The 18,661-nt window shown below is 39.3% G+C and overlaps 1 protein-coding gene across 2 annotated transcripts in view; it reads right to left on the bottom strand.

Moving 5' to 3' along the window:
- The window catches only part of kirrel3a (kirre like nephrin family adhesion molecule 3a), a 169,239-nt gene that overhangs the window by 149,441 nt on the left and 1,137 nt on the right, over positions 1-18,661 (bottom strand). The gene's annotated exons all lie outside the window — the stretch shown is intronic.

Genomic DNA, 18,661 nt, shown 5'->3' with positions numbered 1-18,661 from the left:
TTGTCTCATCCAACTGGCCAGAAAACAAAGCCCAAGAGAAAATGCGAGAGCTTTTGAGTGTTTTAGAGAAGCATGTGCCAAGAAAACTGTGAGTCCTTCTGAAGGCCAAAACCTTCCTGTCTACACCTGATCTGCAAAGATTGCTCATATGTGTGATGGAAAATGTCTCAACTTATTTCAGAATACAAAATTCAGAGTGTTCCAGCTCTTAAAATCTTGATTCGATGAGCCGCGTTCAAAAACGGTTTCATGATATACACACAACAGCTGAATTCAGTACTACTGTGTTTGCTACCAAACCATTAAAAGCGCTCAGACACATGGCCTTCAGTATCTTATTGCTTTAAAAAACTTAAATGACACGTTTTGTAAAGTGTTTTTAATGACAAGTTGGGTGCTAAGACAAAGTGCCTTCTCCTTCTTGCCAAGATAATTATCACAAGCCCAACATATGTATCTCCTTATAAGTCACTTGGTAAGAAACTGTCAAGAATTACAAGAAGAGAAGTGTAAATGTAACAAGACTTAAGGCAATGCTGTATCATAAAGCACTGAAGTAAAGTCAACCTCTGGGGTTTGCCCTGTAGCATTTAGAGCTCTAGGGAAATCTCAGAACAATGTGACAGCTCAACAATCCCCTCCTCTCTCATCTCTCGAGTTCACTTACACCTTACGACAATTATACTTAATGAAACTGAAAAGAAAGGTCATATAAATTCTTTAAACTACATTCTTTTATTGATGAAAGGTCATAAAATAGTGTTAGTTAAAAATCTGCACGTTTCATCGAGAATTTGCTAGTTTAACGACGGAAAAAAGGTCGGCGAAATGATCCAAAAGGGTTGTCTCTTAATGAGTCATGGGTATGTTTTGGGCGTAACGTACAATAAACCAATCAGAGTGTCATCTCCCATACCCTTTAAAAGCCAGTTGCACTCGCGCCATGGTGGATTGCTGTTTGCAAGCGGAAAGACTGCATGCTTCTCCAGAGAGGAAACATCTGCTCGTGAGCAAGGTTAAAGCATTGTAATCCTTTTATTTTTAATATTTGGCATGTTTGTGTACTGCTGCGCGTCCCTGTGTGCGTAACAAGCAGAGTGTACGCGCGTTGTGCACCCGCCTATAGGCGCATATTACTAACGTGCCCTTTAAATAACAACAAAAATACTGCGCCATTGACTTTAGACACGATTTTTGTTGGTCAATTTCCAACAAAGTCGTTTTCAGTTGCCTCAAAATAGCAACACGCCAACAATGCGCCTGAACACTCCTTTTCAGACCAGCACGCCTATGGGCGAACAGATGGACGTGAGTGCATTTGCTATTTAAACAACGTAGGCGCTGGACGTGAAAAGGATAACTGTGTCTTGCTGAAACTAGCAAAAAATACTTGCATCGCGCCTGGCATCCGATTGCGCCAGGTGTATGATATTACCCTATATCCGAAACATAGCCAAATGAATCATATTCAGATCACAAACGAATCAGGATGTTGCGAGTCAGAATCTGAAACAATACTCAAATATCAAAACAGAATAAAACACAAAATAATTTCAAATCTCATGTAAACACGGTTTTCTTAAATTCTTGGGTTTTTGAATTAGTTATCACCAATTTGTTATGCATGTAAGCACACTTGATTATGCTGTAAAGATATCCACATCAATCCACCTTTTTGCTAACGAGCCTACTGTGTTTTAGATTATGGGTGGAAGTTAGATTATGGGTTTGGAGAAGTTCCACTCAAAAAGACTAAAACAAATCATTTCAAATCATAAGGATGTGCAACAAATAATCCTGATTCGTCAGTTTGACTGAATGAGCTGTAAAATTTCCTTTATGTTCTCAGACTTCAAGAGAAAAATGTAACGCTTGGTATTTAATGGTACGTGGTATGACAAGAATATCTATAACAAGAGCTCTTTTCAATCACTGCATTCTTTTCGTCCTGATTATTTTCTTTTTATCTTTGTATTCTGCTGTAACAGTATGAAAAAGGACAACATATACAGTACTGCGCATTTGTGGTCTGTTTAATTTACGATATAGCCCATTAATAATTTACTGGAATGCACTAAGAATCTCTCATTTTTACTCCCTAAATACTTACATCTCTTTCCATCACAATGACGGAAATCACTTTGAATTATTATCACTCAATATTCCAGTTAATTAACATTTTTGAATAAGGTAACATGTTACATAGGCCTAATACAGACATATTACTAAAGTGATATTTAACACATCTGTAATATTTCTGCAGAAATAATCGGGGTTATTCATGGTTTGTGGTAGACATTTGTTAATGCTTTTACACTTTTAAATGTCCTTTTAATGTTTGACGGTTAAAGGGTGAGTAGAATATTATGATCTCATTGTACCCTGTTTTGAAAATGATCATTGTGTTCATAGAGCGAAACTTTCGCTGATTATTTACAGTTTAACGGTAGCTACCCCCATATTTCGTGCAAAGCATCATGGGGTATAGGAAAAACATGGATAAGCCCAGTCATTTCGGTAGGTATCCACACGATTTGGAATTTCGCGTAAGAGTGAAAGTTTTATCAATGGGTTCAAGCTGGTCTTCTAATAGTCACACGTCTTCACGTGATGTGAATTCTCTGGTTAGAGTTCACCAAACCTGAACGCAGCGAAATTCACATGAGCTTATGTTTCTGGTCTCCCGCATTCGCATGCATATGAATAGAAGTCAATGGAACAAAACATATAGTGTGACCACTACCTCAGTGCTGCAGATTTGAAAACTTTCTAAAGCTGTCAAAGCCATTGCCTAGTAGTTCAAATCTGGGTCGCAACATTTTCCCCATTACCCTTCCACTCTCTACTATTCAATCAATAAAAGTGCAGAAAAATACAATTGAAAAGAAAACTAAGCCATTAATTCAACCCTCTTTTCTCAGAAGACAAGTTGGGAGTGTGTAAGTGTTTGTGTGTAGAAGAAAAATCTTGTGGCTAATGACCATCCTGCCCTATAATTCAGCGATGAAGACATTCTCTCTGTCCAGCAAGAGGTAGGTATTTAGGGCAGATGGATAAAAGAAAGAGCAGCAGCACTGTCAGTATGGAGTCAATGCGTCGTTCCTGTGCTCCTCTTCAAACTGCCAAACACACTGTGAATCAATGTGTAGCACAGTCCCGTAAGGACAGATTAGGAGGTACAGGGAAAGGAGTAATGCAGAGAGCGCGAGACCTGTCTGCATCTTACAGAGGGAGAGATTTTCTAATCATCGAGTACTAGAAGCCGTGAATGACATGTGATTCTCAAAGACATTTGTCTGTCAATGATTTCAAAGGAAGCATATGTCTGAACCTTTCTGTCACGTCAAATTGCTTCACATTTAAATGTCTTGACAGGTTTGTGATTCCTCAGGGGGGAAGCAAGGCTATCAGCTGAGAGTCTATGCACTGTCCAGTGGCCAAAAGGCTGAGTTTGACATCTTGAGCTTTAACTGTGTGTTTTTCTGAAATATTTTTTCCATCGTAATGCACATTTTTCCCAGTCAACATCATGCTTTCTACTCGCATCAGCTCTCTTAGCCACAGGAGATGTTTTCCCTTCAGCCTGACCCGTGACAACTGACAAGCTAAATTAAATGTTGTCTCTACTCTTTTTTGCACCTATGTGAACATTCTTACTCTTTCACACCCCTAAAAGCCAGGAGTAAGTGTGCGAGCACACACTCACGGGTCCCTGGTGTCCTCCTGCTATCTGGCATTAAAGACCCATCACAGCGTCGTGTCATATCTCCTTGTTTGCCCTCTGAAGGAGCTGTAACTCTATCACTGGCCTCCGTCTCTTGGACCCTCTGGACACTAGCGGTATTAAAACGACAGAGATCTTCTGAGGGATCCTGGGTTTGTCCTACTTACATCACAGGCAACTGGAGGAAACCTCACTGTGGTTCAAAACAACCTTGCCATGGGCTCAAGTCCCATGCATCTGCCTCAGAGACTGAGCTGTGACCTTCTCATTTCAGTCCTGGACAGTTTTTCATGTTTGTAAAAAAAGGGCCCGATGAAAACCCCCGTAGCAAAGAAAAGTTACTAAGGAAATCTTTTTAATAGTAACTGTTTCTCCTAGATTGAAATGAGAGCCAATAGACACGTTTACTTAAAGGGGTCCTTGATTATCATTTCACTTTTTTAACTTCAGTTAGTGTGTAATATTGCTGTTTGAGCATAAACAACATCTGCAAAGTTACGATGCTCAAAGATCAATGCAAACAGATATATTTTATTTTACAGAAATCGCTAGTAGGGACTACAACAAGCTTCTTCCTGGGTTGGTGACATCACAAACCCCAAAATTTACATAACCCTGCCCCCGGGAACACACAACAAAGGGGGTGAGGCCACGTTGGGCTGCTTTAGAGAAGAGGAAGAATGCCGAAGAATGAGAGGAAGAATGCTTTCCGGGTGCCGCAGCATTGGCTGCGTGGCTGTGTGTTCATGGTGTGTGTGTGTTCACTGCTGTGTGTGCGCACTTGGATGGGTTAAATGCAGAGCACAAATTCCGTGTATGGGCCACCATACTTGGCCACATGTCACTTCACTTTCACCCTCATAAACGAGGGTCAATACAACGCTGGATTTGCACAAAAGATCAACATGATGGCAAACGCTTGTCGACGAGTTGAATCAACTCCACAGCAACTACATAAATTTATCCACTAACTGTTCAGAAACATCGAGATTCATTCCTGAGTCTCTCCATCAGTGTCCGACTCCGGTTTGAACAATGTAAGGCTGAACACCGTTATTGACAATCGTCATTTTGGCTGCGTTAGATTCTCCAGCTTTGTTGTTGTTGAGCAACCAAAGTGAGAGCTGTTAAAGCTCCACCCTCTTCTGGAAAGGGGGCCGGGAGCAGCAGCTCATTTGCATTTAAAGGGACACACACAAAAATGGCATGTTTTTGCTCACACTCAAACAGGGCCAACAAGCTATAATAAATGATCTGTGAGGTATTTTGAGCTGAAACTTCACAGACACATTCTGGGGACACCAGAGACTTATATTACATCTTATAAAAGGGGCATTATAGGACCTCTTTAAAGTGCTAGTTCACTCAAAAAATAAAATTTGGTCATCATTTACCTCCCTTCATGTTATTCCATGGAATACAAAAGAATATATATTGAAAAATGTTTAGAACAAGATAAGGGTGAGTAAATAATGACCAAATTTTCATTTTTGGCTGAACTATCCCTTTTAAGTCTTTTATCTCCTTTTTTCCATCCGGAGATACAGACTCTTTAGACCCCAGACATGCTTCATTAGCCTATTTTTTTGAAACTTCAAATAAAGCAAAAAAAACAATCAGAAATGTCAACTGGATAAAAATATGCTAAAAGACCATACAGTAGCATGAGATAAATACTAAGACACAAAGTTATTTATAATCATATGTGTTTTTCATTTCATTGTACAGGTCACTGTAGAATATTTTAATGAAAGTAATCAACAGCAAATTGCATTCTTCACTAGTCAGGTCTTGGCTAAAGATTACATTTCACAGTGATGTTATACTATAATTGTTTTTAAAGATTACCTTTAAGTGAGCACTAGATGATGGCAAAGGTAAATGTAAAAATAGATGGAAATGAGAATGAACAACTACTGGAAGGAAGCTTAAAGTTCTGAAAGTTACAATATGTTTTCATAGTACAAAGAAGGAAAAAAATTCCCATTGTGTGACCCCTTTAAAAGAAACATAACTGATGAAACTCCAAGTCTCCTGAGCTATGAAAGAGCAGCATCTGAGAAATGGAAATGTCCACTGAGCCTAACAGGATGCTCAAAGTCCTTAAAGACTGTATCTTAAAATAATTTTTTTTTTCTGAAAATGGAGCAAAATAATGAGTGAGAGAAGACGAGAGAAGGTGTAAATCTTAATTCGCTCGGCAAGGAGTGTGTTTCTGTTTTTCTCAACTCAATATGACACTAGTACTGACGGCAGATATATGATAATGTCTTCACGGAGAGAAGATGCATGAAATGAAAGTACAAAACTGTGAACGATATTCTAATGGACTCTCAGGGTTTTATTTGTTGTTCAGAATGTTTTCGCACCTTTAGTCCCATTTAAAGGAAATGTGCACGTATGGAATTCCATCAGTCTTGTCTCCCTCCTTCCCCGTCTGCTGTCGTCTTTACCTCCCAGATGATAATTTGCACCAGAATCCCATTAGGGATGTTTGAACACAGCAGTCCGTCTTTGCTATTTACCAAACCTGCTTCCATCATCTAACGCACAGCAGAGGCATGAGTTGGACCATTAGCATTAGGACGGGGAACCCCAAGGGCCAGAAACAGGACCACATGCCAGGTACAACCACACAGCTCAGCAATACGCACCATACAGCCGACCTACAAATGAATTCCAAGAGAGCACATTTATGGGCTGCAAGCAATAAGGAGCTGTAGGGGTTCAGGAGAATGCAGTGGCAAGTTAAAACACCCTCCACAAAAGTTTCCTGGCCAAAAACAGCTTTCGGTTAGCCAGAGTGTGTCCGTCCAAAATTCTCCACCTGAAAAATGCACTTTGGATGTTCGTGCTTCAAAGCTGAAGATGATTTAGCTGGACTCCCAACCTTCGCACTGATGCATGTCCCTGAAAAAGAGCTTCCTAAAAACTGCTAGGGCTGTAGAAATGACAATAAATGAAAAAAACATCTACAGATATATAGAGCATTGCCTCTGATTTAGAAAGTGGTAAGTGCTGTAAGGCCACCTACATTAGTCATATCCTCTGGGACCTTGATCTTTAATAAGTGTAGATGGTGTCACATCATTCCGTACGCTTACAGCATTAGACGGCGTTCATGTGAGGACCTCTGACGGAGAGCCTATTAATTATGTATTTATGCTTTATCAGTGCTTATAGGGACGAACCTGGCTCCCTAGTTTTGTTTATTTGTGCAAAAGCATTTAAGTTGTCTGAAAATGGCCCTCTTTTGTTTTCCTCTATAATAAATTCATACCTTAAATGGAAGATAAACAACCACATACAGTCAAGGCTCATGATAGTGAATTCAGGGTAATGTATCATTTCATGCAGATTTTCTGCCGAGACCCTCTGAGATGCACAATAATTCATGGCGAAGTGCATTTTATTCATTTTTTGGGGGGAAATCGTTGATGTAAGTATAAACATTTGAAGTTACAACATCTTCCTCTCTTATTCCTTTGGAGATATATCTTCAGTAGAGGAGTTAGAGAAGGTTTTAGCAGCCCAAAGGGAAATATTTCGGCAGCATGAAAATACAAGCAGTATCAGTGTTGTAGTCAAGACCAGTTTTGGGGGTAACGCATTACAAGTAACTCGAGTTACGTAATCAGATTACTTTTTCAAGTAACTAGTAAAGTAACGCATTATTTTTTCAATTTACAACAAAATATCTACGTTAACTTTTCAAATAAGTAATGCAAGTTACTTTTTCAAATTTATTGACTGACAGCTCTCCTGTCCCCATGTTGAGAGAAATAAAGTGCAGAGGCGTTGTGTGCGCTGTGTAAACATTATGGTTATTGTAGTTCTAGACTAAATGTGAGCATGCATTTACTCATCTCACTTGCACAAAAAAAGTAACTAAGTAACAAATTAGTTACTTTTTAGGGTGTAACACAATATTGTATTGCATTACTTTTAAAAGTAACTTTCCCCAACACCTAATCCAAGACCAAGTCGAGACTCGAGACCAAAACCAATGTGTGTTGAGACCAAGACAAGACCAAGGCTTTAAGGGGTTGAGATCAAGACAAGCACAAGACCAACTTATTTTTAAACATTAAATACAATTAGAATAATAAGACACTATATAGAGCTGTTACCAATCAAATGAAACCACTAACAACAAAATTCATCTTTGCGCAGCAGAAGTGGCACAGAAGCTGCATCTGAATTGGTAAAATTACAAATGCATAAATAATGTTGAGAATAATGTTTTAAAAATAACATTTTGTTTATTGAATGTTTGTATAAAAACAATATAATTTTTGCAATTGTGCTCAAATTTGTGAAAACGGCTCTCTTACTCTTGTAATATTGCTTAATGGAAACATATGTTATAATATAAAAATCCAATACTTTTTTGCAACAATATCTTAAAATTTGTGGGCATTTGTATTAATTTTGGTGAAATTTTTGGCTTAATCCCTCATTAATTTTGGACCTGACACAACAGTATAAATAAATCATATTAGAAACAAGTTATTGATTGCATTTGAAACAGGAAGTTTTACATCCAGTCACATTAATGATGTAAATAAATAAATCAGACAATGCACCGTCAATTTAGTGATATCCCTGCAGTTGTGGTCTTGACTGGTCTTGGAACAAAATCCCTAGCCCTCTTAATCTGAGACAGAGACAAGACCGAGTACATATGTAGTTGAGACCGAGACAAGACCAAGACCTTCAAAAAAAGGGTCTTAATACCGGTCTCGAGGCCAAGACTGGTCTCAAGTACTACAGCACTAAGCAGCATTCTGCTGTATATGAACCTCTGAAGAAATAATTTTCTTTCCATTTAGCAGAGGTCAGCTGGACTCTGTGCCTGTCAATAAATATCGATGTCTCAAAATTACAGCAGTACACTCTAGCGTCTTTGTTGTTTCTGCTGAATAACTATCAATAAATGTAAAGTTGAGTTATTGTTAATGTTCTCGCCGGAAAAAAATATCCGTTATCAAAAAGCCTTTTGTCTCACAAAAGAATCAAGCTCTGTCTGTCAAAGTTGAGGCGTGCCTGTCGACTCTTTCTCAACCTCGTTTCATCTTTTTCCAGCAATCTAAAAAAAAAAAGCTTTCAAACAGGAAATGGAGCTTTCAGTCCTGAAAAGCTGTCAGGCAAAAACACATAGTTGCACCTTTAGTTCAGTTTCACCTGCTTTGCTGAACCTCAAGCGATGTCATTCGACAGATGCATCATTTTCAAAGCGCACTTAAGAAGACAGGGTACAGCTTAAAAAATACCATGCTCTCCAGAGGTCTGTCTGCATGCTATCTGATCTGACTTCATGGCTTTTATAAGATTACTGCCCAGTCGTTCTTCATTATAGACCATTATCGGTATTGATAAGGTGAAAATAAAGTGCACTTAGCTCACAGATTTTCTGTTTATCGGCCCATTCTCGGCTCAAACCGCAGAGGACTGACAGGATCTTAACAGAATCTTGCTTTGGCTCTGGTGTCGTGCATTGCTTCATTCGTTCGCCGGACGTATCTGATATTAAAAGAAGCCGGTTTTGAGTTTTTTTGGCTCACTTGAGGCAGGAGGAGTCAATTCACTCAAGCTGCACCATTTAGCTTTGGTCGGCTGCCAAGCAGGCGTGCCGGACAGATGCGTCTGCGTTTCATGTGTGATTTTCTGCGGATGTTTCAGAGCTGCTGATTGAATCAGAGTTCTCCTTTATTAAATCATAGCACCACAGCAATTGATGCAGCCGTTCAAAACTAGCTCTTCTTAATGTACAGATGGCTTCGTTTACTGTGCTGAAAAAGGCACGGCTGTATGGCGCTTAACAGAAGTTGCTCGGTTGTTCTGAGGTAGTCTAGGGGTTTAGATGTAAGTCAAAGACAAACACTCAGACAGCTGAGTCTCGGACAACTTTTTTCGTTTTTTGCGTGAGGGAATGATTCAATTTTAAGATAAAATTATTAATAAAAGTACAGTCTCACAGGCCTTGCCAGATGCATCTTTATCTAGCTTGAGATAGAACTAGGGAACTGCTCTACATCTACCCCCGGTTTCACAGACAAGGCTTAAGCTAGTCCTAGACCAAAATGCATGTTTGAGCTGTTTTAACTAAAAGCAACTTAAAATCTTAAAATATGTCAGAGCCATTGTTTTGTCTCAAGATGCACGCCAGTAATGTTTTTTTTTCTATAATATGTTTATAAAAGCTACTTAAATATCCTAATTGAAATAAGGCTTAATCCTAAGGTTTATACAAAACTTAATGCCCCTTTTCATAAGATGAAATATATGTCCCCAGAATGTGTCTGTGAAGTTTCAGCTCAAAATACCACACAGATCATTTATTATAGATTGTCAAATTTGCCCCTATTTGGGTGTGAGCAAAAACACACTGTTTTTGTGTGAGTCCTTTTAAATGCAAATGAGCTGCTGCTCCCGACCTGCTTTCCAAAAGAGGGCGGAGCTTTAACAGCTTGCTCTTCAGTTGATCTACAACAACAAAGCTGGAGAATGTCACGCAGCCAAAATGAGGATTGTCAGTAACGGTGTTCAGCCTTACATTGTTCAAACCAGAGTCGGACACTGATGGAGAGACTCAGGGAGAAGTTACATTTTTTAGAATGCATCTGGACGTTTCTGAATGGTTAGTGGTTAAATTTATGTAGTTGCTGTGGAGTTGATTCAACTCATCAATTAGCATGTGCTAGTGGTTCAACGGATCACAAAACTCACGGTTGGGATCGTATTACAGTTTTTGAGTCACGGATCGGATCATTTTTCGGATCAGCAAGAAAAAATATTTTGGGGGTGGGGATAATTTTGCTTTCCATTTAATACTTAAAGCCCACTTTAAGTACTCTGATACCACAGCAAAAACTACTAGCCTAACTAATAAAGTTCAAACATTATTAAAAGCAAGTGAACAATCAGTAAAAAAAAAAAAGAACAAATACACGAATTACAAGCATAGATATGTACAATATAGCCTAACAAATTTACATATAAAGTGAGGTCTAACTGTAGTATTCATTAATAATTAAATGTAAAATAACACTATGTTCACTGTATAAATTTAATTTAGATAAATCTTTGTTAAAGCTGTGTTTTGTAGTTTGATTAACATTAATAACATATAGACAACAGCAGGTATTAATAGGCCGCTGTCACTTTAAGACTGAATGCACGGATCCAAAATAGTCCTAATGATATACATCCTTCTCTTGTTCTCTTTCTTTTGAGGCATAACTGACTGTGTTCACTTGCCGAGACTGGTATTTTGAATGAATTTTGTGTGTATGTGTCCACAAAAGGTGCAAGGAGGCGCGGAAGAGGAATCGATTCGGAGTTCGCACGCTATCTGAAATGCACCTCTCTCTGTGTGTGCGTGCCTCTGGTGTGTGTGTGTGGCCGTGCACACAGATAAAAGTGCACAAGACGAGTTAAATTAAATTCTCTTTTGCCTCTTCTAGTGCTTGAATGGTTTAAAATCTATTGAATGTGTAAACTAGCAAGACAACACACATGCAAATTTTAAACTTTCAGTCTATGGCGGTTAAATTTGAAATTAATCCGCGAATCACATGCGTGCCGAACCGTGGGTCCTGGTCCATACGGATCATGGATCAACAACGACCCGTTTAACCCCTAGCATGTGCTGTCATGTTAATCTTTTGTGCAAATCCAGCATTTAATTAACCCTCATTTGTGAAGCAGTCCGGAATAAGATGACGGAATTGCAACAACGCTCTACTACAACAACAACTCTTCCTTTTCTCTAAAGCAGCCCAACATGGCCTCACCCCCTTTGTTGCATATTTTGCCATGGCATTAGAACTGGTACTAGGGCTGGGCGATTTTCGATTAATTCGAATTTAATGTTTTGCCTCGATTTTATTATTTTTTAAATCAAGAAATCGTGATTTTGAATAAAAATGTTAGCAAGAGTTACAATTAGACATGTTGACAATACAGCAATGATAACCGTATTTGCTGTTAATAATAGCCTATTACTGGTGTTATTTATTGCTATTACTTTCCGGCTAAGAAATATTTAGCATTTTCTTATTTTATATTATTTCTGAGTATATGTGTTTAAGATAAGTTTGTACAACAATTGCCTTCATATTTCAGGTATATTTTCTGCAAAGATATTTAGCAAATTGTTTTACATTTACACCATGTTGATCACTTCAGGTGTGGTGCACTTGGAATGGAACTTTTTTTAACCAGATTGTTAATAAAGAGAATGTTACTTAAATCATATTGTAGTTAAGTTTTTAAGTTGACTAGTTAAACAGTAAAAAAAAAAAAAAAAAAAAAAAAAAATCGAAATCGAAATCGTGAATCGTTCTGAAAAAATCGAGATTTTATTTTTTTTGCCATATCGCCCAGCCCTAACTGTTACACTGTTATCGCTTGCAAAAACAAAATGACGGCACCGTGGGTGGAAACATGCAGATTAAGGGGCAGTAATATTATAATAAGATCCCCCTCCTACGTCACTAGGGGAGCAAAATCTGAGCGGCTCGTTTTGAGTGAGTTATTTTAAGAGATGCCACAAGTCTTCTTTGTTTCAAACTAGCAGGAAATAACTCATTGTTAGCTAAACATTTTGCATGCTTTACCGAGACCTGACCACTGCAGACATCACCAAACACAAGATAACGAGTCTTCGCCAGCCGCTCCAGTCTCCAGAGAGTCAACTTGGGTGTTGGGCCTCTTTCAAGAAGAACATTATTAGAGGTTCTTTATGGGAAATGCTTTAAGGCTTTCAGATCTGCCTACAATGAAGAGAGACAACACAGAGATGCATGCTGAGAACAATTATTATAAGCTCCCGTGGCGACTACTTGCAGTTCCCATCAAAAGATGCCATCAAAGCATTCGGTTTACTAGCACAAAATAATGAAGAAGTATTAACCGCGCCTCACGGGGTTCAGATCACACAACACTCCCGGTAGAAAGAAGCCTTCCTCTGCGGCAAAACAGCCTGTGTTTTGAAATTGGTCACTCTGAAGCACACCGTCAGCCTCTTATCAGAAATGTGACCACAAAGCAATCTGGGGATTTGGAAGGTGAAGTTACAACAGCAGCTGTTAAGGATGCATTGTTACCACAGAAAAACATACACAAAATTATCTGAAGGTAAGAGGACAGTAACCCCGCCCTCAATCGCTGTTGTGTAGTCACAGGATTGATTTGCATTTAAATAAGCCAGGCTTATGCTTGTATTGTGGCACTCATCCGTGCCGCGGTAAACAGGCTCGCTATGTAATGCCACCAGACTCCAGGCCTGTCAATCCAGGTGTGCGATTGTCCGCGGCACAAACTTCCTGCAGACACAGAAACCCTTATCAGATCAAGCATTTCACGTCCAACAACATAAATCCGTGCGGAATTTACCAGGCCTGCTTAAGTCTATCTCTCAGAGTCTGTCAGGACTACAAGCAAACAACTGCTTGCAATGCGACGCAAATATGTGGCAGCGTCACATTGATTCATAGCTGCAATATAGTGCGAGAATAAAATGATGCTGATGTTTTTTTAAACTACCCCCTTCAGCAAATTAGAGAGAGAAATAAATGATCAAATGATTGATTGTGCAGAGTGAGGAAAAATAAGCTCATATACACACACAGACGAACTGCCACCCACATACACAGCAGGGACCCTCACACACACACGGGATTGCTCATATACAAACATGTCAAGAAATGACTTTGTTATTACCTGCTTAGATCCCATTAGGTCTGTCAATGCTTCAGTGTGGGTGAGGAGAAAGAAACTTTGATGAAAAGTGTTAAGTGACATTTAAGAAAATCTGACGGCCTTCAGGCTTTAATGTGATCTAATTAACCCCGAGACAAGTAGAGCAGCACTTCTGCACTCGTAACTGTCAGGTTACGAGACGTACGTGAGCTAGAACCACTGATGAAAATGTAAAAGTCTTATTTTCTTGGCCCCCTAACAAATAGCCTTTCCTGACAGCCAGGTTTTTTTTTTTTTTTTTACGAGTATTATCCATGCATCCCGGTCGGCATCTGTGGAAATGCCCTCGGAATGATGGCAAGCCAGCAAAGCTCTTTCTATCTCTGCCGTCTCTCGAGTTGTGATTTTCTCTTTACTTATTTATGGGCTAATCCGTCTCTGTCTGACTCAAATCAAATTACATAAAAAACAAATAGAGGAGAGAGCAGATGGAGGCTGACCCCCATCCACACGGGCCGAGCCGAAGTCAGGAACGTACTCCGCCTCATTCCCGGGCTGACCCGGCCTGAGTCGAGCCATCACACTCAAACGGACAGCAAAAAGGATGAGACCAGCTGGGAGAAAATTGGTGTTTACCTGGGTGCTTCACAGAGCAGATTACTCTTAAATACCACATTGCAGGCTGAAGCTTAAATGCGGCTTTGAGGCAATGGAGAGTTCAGAGATGTGTAAAATAAAAGAAACAGGTGGGAGAAAATTTAAGCTTCTACAAACAGGAAAAGACATACAGCCCTGCATCTGTAATGCCTGAACAAGCTGTCCTTGAAAGCATAAACCAACACCATGATACTTTTCAGAATCTTCAATATAAGCAGAATAAATACAGGGCCCACAGGGATGATCTTATCATTCCTTCTATGTTCAGGACTGCCCGATGTCCTGGGACCAGCATGAAAGACGCTCAGGACAGTTGATAGAATTGACACTGGCCCGAACAGTCCAGTGCTGCGTCGTCACGCAAATTTATCATTTGCTTATCACTTTTAAGTCTTGCCAGTGGAAACAATCAAATGATTTTAAATCATTTATGCACAAGAAGGCACGAAAAAGCAGCACAATTCGGCACTTCCGCACTGAGACGGTTTTCTGTGCACACATAAAGCCACCTCTTAGACAGCGTGAGTACCGAATTGAGTTCTCTTTTGTGTCTTATTGCACTTGAATGGACAAATAAACACACATTTATGTCAAGATGCCCATCTTGGCAAATATCCTTGTAAACACAGTTTGTTATGCCTTAAGTGAACATAAATAGCTGGGATAAAATCAGACATGTGACAGCAACCTAATATACTTGTTGTTGTCTTTGTTTTTAATGTTAATCATACAACAGAAAAAGGAAAAGAGAAAATCACTCACTGCTCTTGGTTGAAATCACTTTTTCAGCTTTAATAAGAATCAGTGTATATTTAATTCATAGAGCGAAGACTATGCTGTGTTATTTTACATTTGATGACTTTATTCAGTTTCTGTAGTGTTTCTTACCTGAATACTATACCTATCTGAAAAACTTTGTTTCACTTGTATGATTGTTCTATTGTATTTATTTGAGCTATTGCTTGTAATTTGTTTATTTGTTCTTATTTTATTAGTGATGTTTACATATCTTCAATAATGTTTGAACTTTATATTAGTTCAGTTAGTAGTTCATGCTGTGGTCTCAAAATTAGAATCGAGAATTGACCCTTCGCCAGGAGTTTGATTGACAGGCGATCTAACCAATCATAACACCAAATCTGCCATTTTGTCCAACAAAGGGGAGTTAGTAGATTAACGTCTGTGGACTTGAACTTAAACATGGTTTGTACTGACGTCTTTCCGTGGGTTGAATTAACATTCCTTATGATGTAAGGAATGAATCATTCATGTTTATTTAATGCTATAAATTCACTAGTAGGAAGAGATGATTGGTTCACTGAGGCGCTACAGCGATCTGTCATGACACATTAAAGAGTCACAAAATTGTATTTATTGTTTAAACTTCTTTAAAAATGACAAAATTTAAAATTTAAGACTTCGTTTCTCCACAATGTATTTTTCACTGCGTGAGAACATGATGTGTGGCGTGAGATCGGCATGGCTTGTCGGACATAGCAAAAGTAACTAAAGGGGGCAGGTCTTTGCGAACAGTCAACTGTGAAATTTCTCTGATTTCTACCATTTTAGTGTTGTAACAACCTTATCTATTAGAATACAAGTCAAAAACAATGAAAACAATAACTTTTTTTGTGCAGGCTGAGTAAAAATCGGAACCACTGGCCCGATGGTCAGGCCAGTATAAAAAAAAACGTTAACACTTTACTTTAGGGTCCAACTCTTACAATTAACTAGTTACTTATTAGCATGCATATTACTAGGATATTGGCTGTTTATTAGTACTTATAAAGCACATACTGTATTAATGACTTGTTCTGCATGACAATATTCTACATCCCTTAATCCTACCCAATACCTAACTATTAATATGCAATAATTAGGAGTTTATTGAGGCAAATGTCATAGTTAATAGTGAAAATTGGACCCTAATCTAAAGTGTGACCAAAAAATCCTTAGTGTTAAGTCTTGTATGTTCATAAACTAGTTTAATCAAAAAAAAAAAAAAAAAAGCACTGACTAAACAAAGGCGCTCAGTTTCCAGCATTATCGGAGTGCCACAGCTGTAAAAATGTAGCCTACATAATACAACCCAAGCCGCTTACAGATAAAAGGCCAAGGTGGCTTGTCAAACAACAGCCGAGATGCCCCCACAGTCCATGTTTTATGAAAGACAAGCTCTGATTACAATATAATTGTTAGCAAGCGTTGACAGCATCTTGTATAACAGCATGTGGGCTGCACAAAACCATGCAGCGCTATACTGCCCCCATGGCTGCAAGCCACTGCTGACAATGCTGATGGTGTTTATGACACTTAAAGAGGAAACATGATGCCTTCTGCAGCAATCAGGAAGTTGTGGAGTGCAGTGGGCGGGATCTGGGAAATTCAATATTTGCTCAGTTCAACGTCCCACAACTATTAAAACGTGTGACAGAGCTAAAGTAAAGCTAAAACATTTTTTTTCGCCAACCTCTTGAGTCTCTTTGAGTCGCTCCGCCCGAGGGTCCCTTTCACGGGGTCCTTGGCTGCTCCTTGTTCGGTGAGAGCTATAAGTGGTGTCTGGGCCAAGCGTGAATGAGATTGTCCTCGTCGCTGCGGGGGAAAGATCTGCTGCTCCCCCTCACTGCCGGGGAGGCAGCGGGGCCGCGGCACAGATAAAGGGATCAGATGAAGGGTGTCAGATCGCATCGACTTTTCTTCTCCTTCTGTTTTCCCTGGCCACAGCACCACGATTCAACTGTCAAGAGATGCTAAATAAACCCGGCGTTCATTTGTAACACAAGAGTTGGCCATGGTTAACAAAGCATCCCCGGGGACTGGTACAAGCACAAGGCTCACCTGATAGCATCTCGGCTCACCAGAGGAACAGTTTCTCTGACGGCGAGTATAAATAACTGATACTCCGATTAATCTCTAGTGTAGCTGGCTGGAAGAAGGTGATCATTAATTTTATGTATAGTTTTGTAAACCAAGGCCGTAACCATATCTTGAACATTGGATTGGAGGGACTTTTTTTTCCTGGGGGGGACGGGGGGGGGTGTTATTAAGGTTGGGTACCGTTCACATTTTAACTGAAATTCGGTGCCGGTACCCAACAGTACCTTTTTTCGGTACTTTACTAGTCAGTGTAATAACAAAAACAATTATTTCAGTGAATGATATGTGTGCGCTGTAGTATGGTCTTTCTCTCTCTTTCTCTAACGAACCTCTCGAGCCCAGATGCATTCTCAGGTACCGAAATTTGGCACTGATTGATTTGATGTGAATCGATACTCGGTAGTACCGACGTAATTCGGTCGGTGCCCTTAAAAGTACAGAGTTCGGTACTCAACCCTAGGTGTTATTGGGTAATTTTTTTAATTAAATTGAATTAAATAATTAAAAGATTAAAAAGGATTTAAGGGAATAACGAAAAAGAAAAAAGAACGGTAAAAGTTACAGGTATATTGTAGTTAAGTAATCTTTTTTTTTTATTTTTTTAAATGTATTCACTTTTGTTTGTATATCTAATGTCAAAAATGCAAAAGGTTTCTTGTCTCGTCACATTCAGTTATGAATTACATTAATCATATCATATTATTCAAATAATATCATGCTTTCAATTCAAAATGGCAAAATTTCATAAAAATGTTGAGTTGTTTGCATCATATTACTGTCGGTCGCTGAATATTTAAATCATAAAACAGTCATCAAATATGCTTAGCTACTTACCCACCATGTAGCCTACACTTTCACTGCTATGGCTAAAACGAAAGCGTCGCTTTGGAATTCGTACTCATCTTCAGTGAACAGTAAGCCCCGCCTTCTTTGATTTGATTGACCAGCTCACTCATTCTGACAGTGATGAACACTGTTAGACCGCTGAGGCAGATCAGCCAAAAATATAACTTTCAAAATATTGTCATCCTAACAACAAACAGAGCAGTGCATAATGGAGTACAGTAGAGCATAATGGAGTACAGTTTGGCCATCTCTAATTATTGAGGGTAATTATCAATGTCCTGTCGTAAACTGTTCATGAAATGTTTCTCGGTTTGCAGGCAAGCTGAGATGCTGTAAGGTAACACAAACTAGGAACACGGAGAGGAGAAGGAGGGGGCCTGCAGTATATCATCAGTGTGTAAACTCGAAGTTCTGAGCCACTGAAGTGCAACACCGTGTGCATATGGCGTAAACACAACTCTGCAGCAAAAATCCTGTCAGTGTTTCCTCTCAGGTCATAAAAAATGATTTCAGAGTGATGGCAAAGCACTCCCTCTCAAGACTCACACGAGGGAGGTTAAAAAAGAAAAGAAAAAAAGAAACAGCCCTGCGAGGCTTAACATCTCGGCACACAGACTCATAAAAAGCAGTAATAAACCAGAAAGCCTCTTGAGATTTGATGTTCATTCGCTCAAGTGTGCATGTGGGAGCCATACCGGAGGCTTTATTGCTGGTTTCAGATTCAAATGAGGAGTTTGGCCCATGCTGGACTTTAAATGTGAGCGTTAAGGGGTTCATCTTCAGGTTATTTCAAGCTCACATAATCAAATAACACAGAATCTCAGATGAGGGCGGAAGGGTGCATGAAGTCAC

Source organism: Ctenopharyngodon idella, chromosome 10, assembly GCF_019924925.1.
Source record: "Ctenopharyngodon idella isolate HZGC_01 chromosome 10, HZGC01, whole genome shotgun sequence".
Taxonomy (NCBI): domain Eukaryota; kingdom Metazoa; phylum Chordata; class Actinopteri; order Cypriniformes; family Xenocyprididae; genus Ctenopharyngodon; species Ctenopharyngodon idella.
Note: the sequence above shows the minus strand (reverse complement) of the source record. Positions and strands in the feature narration are given on the sequence as shown.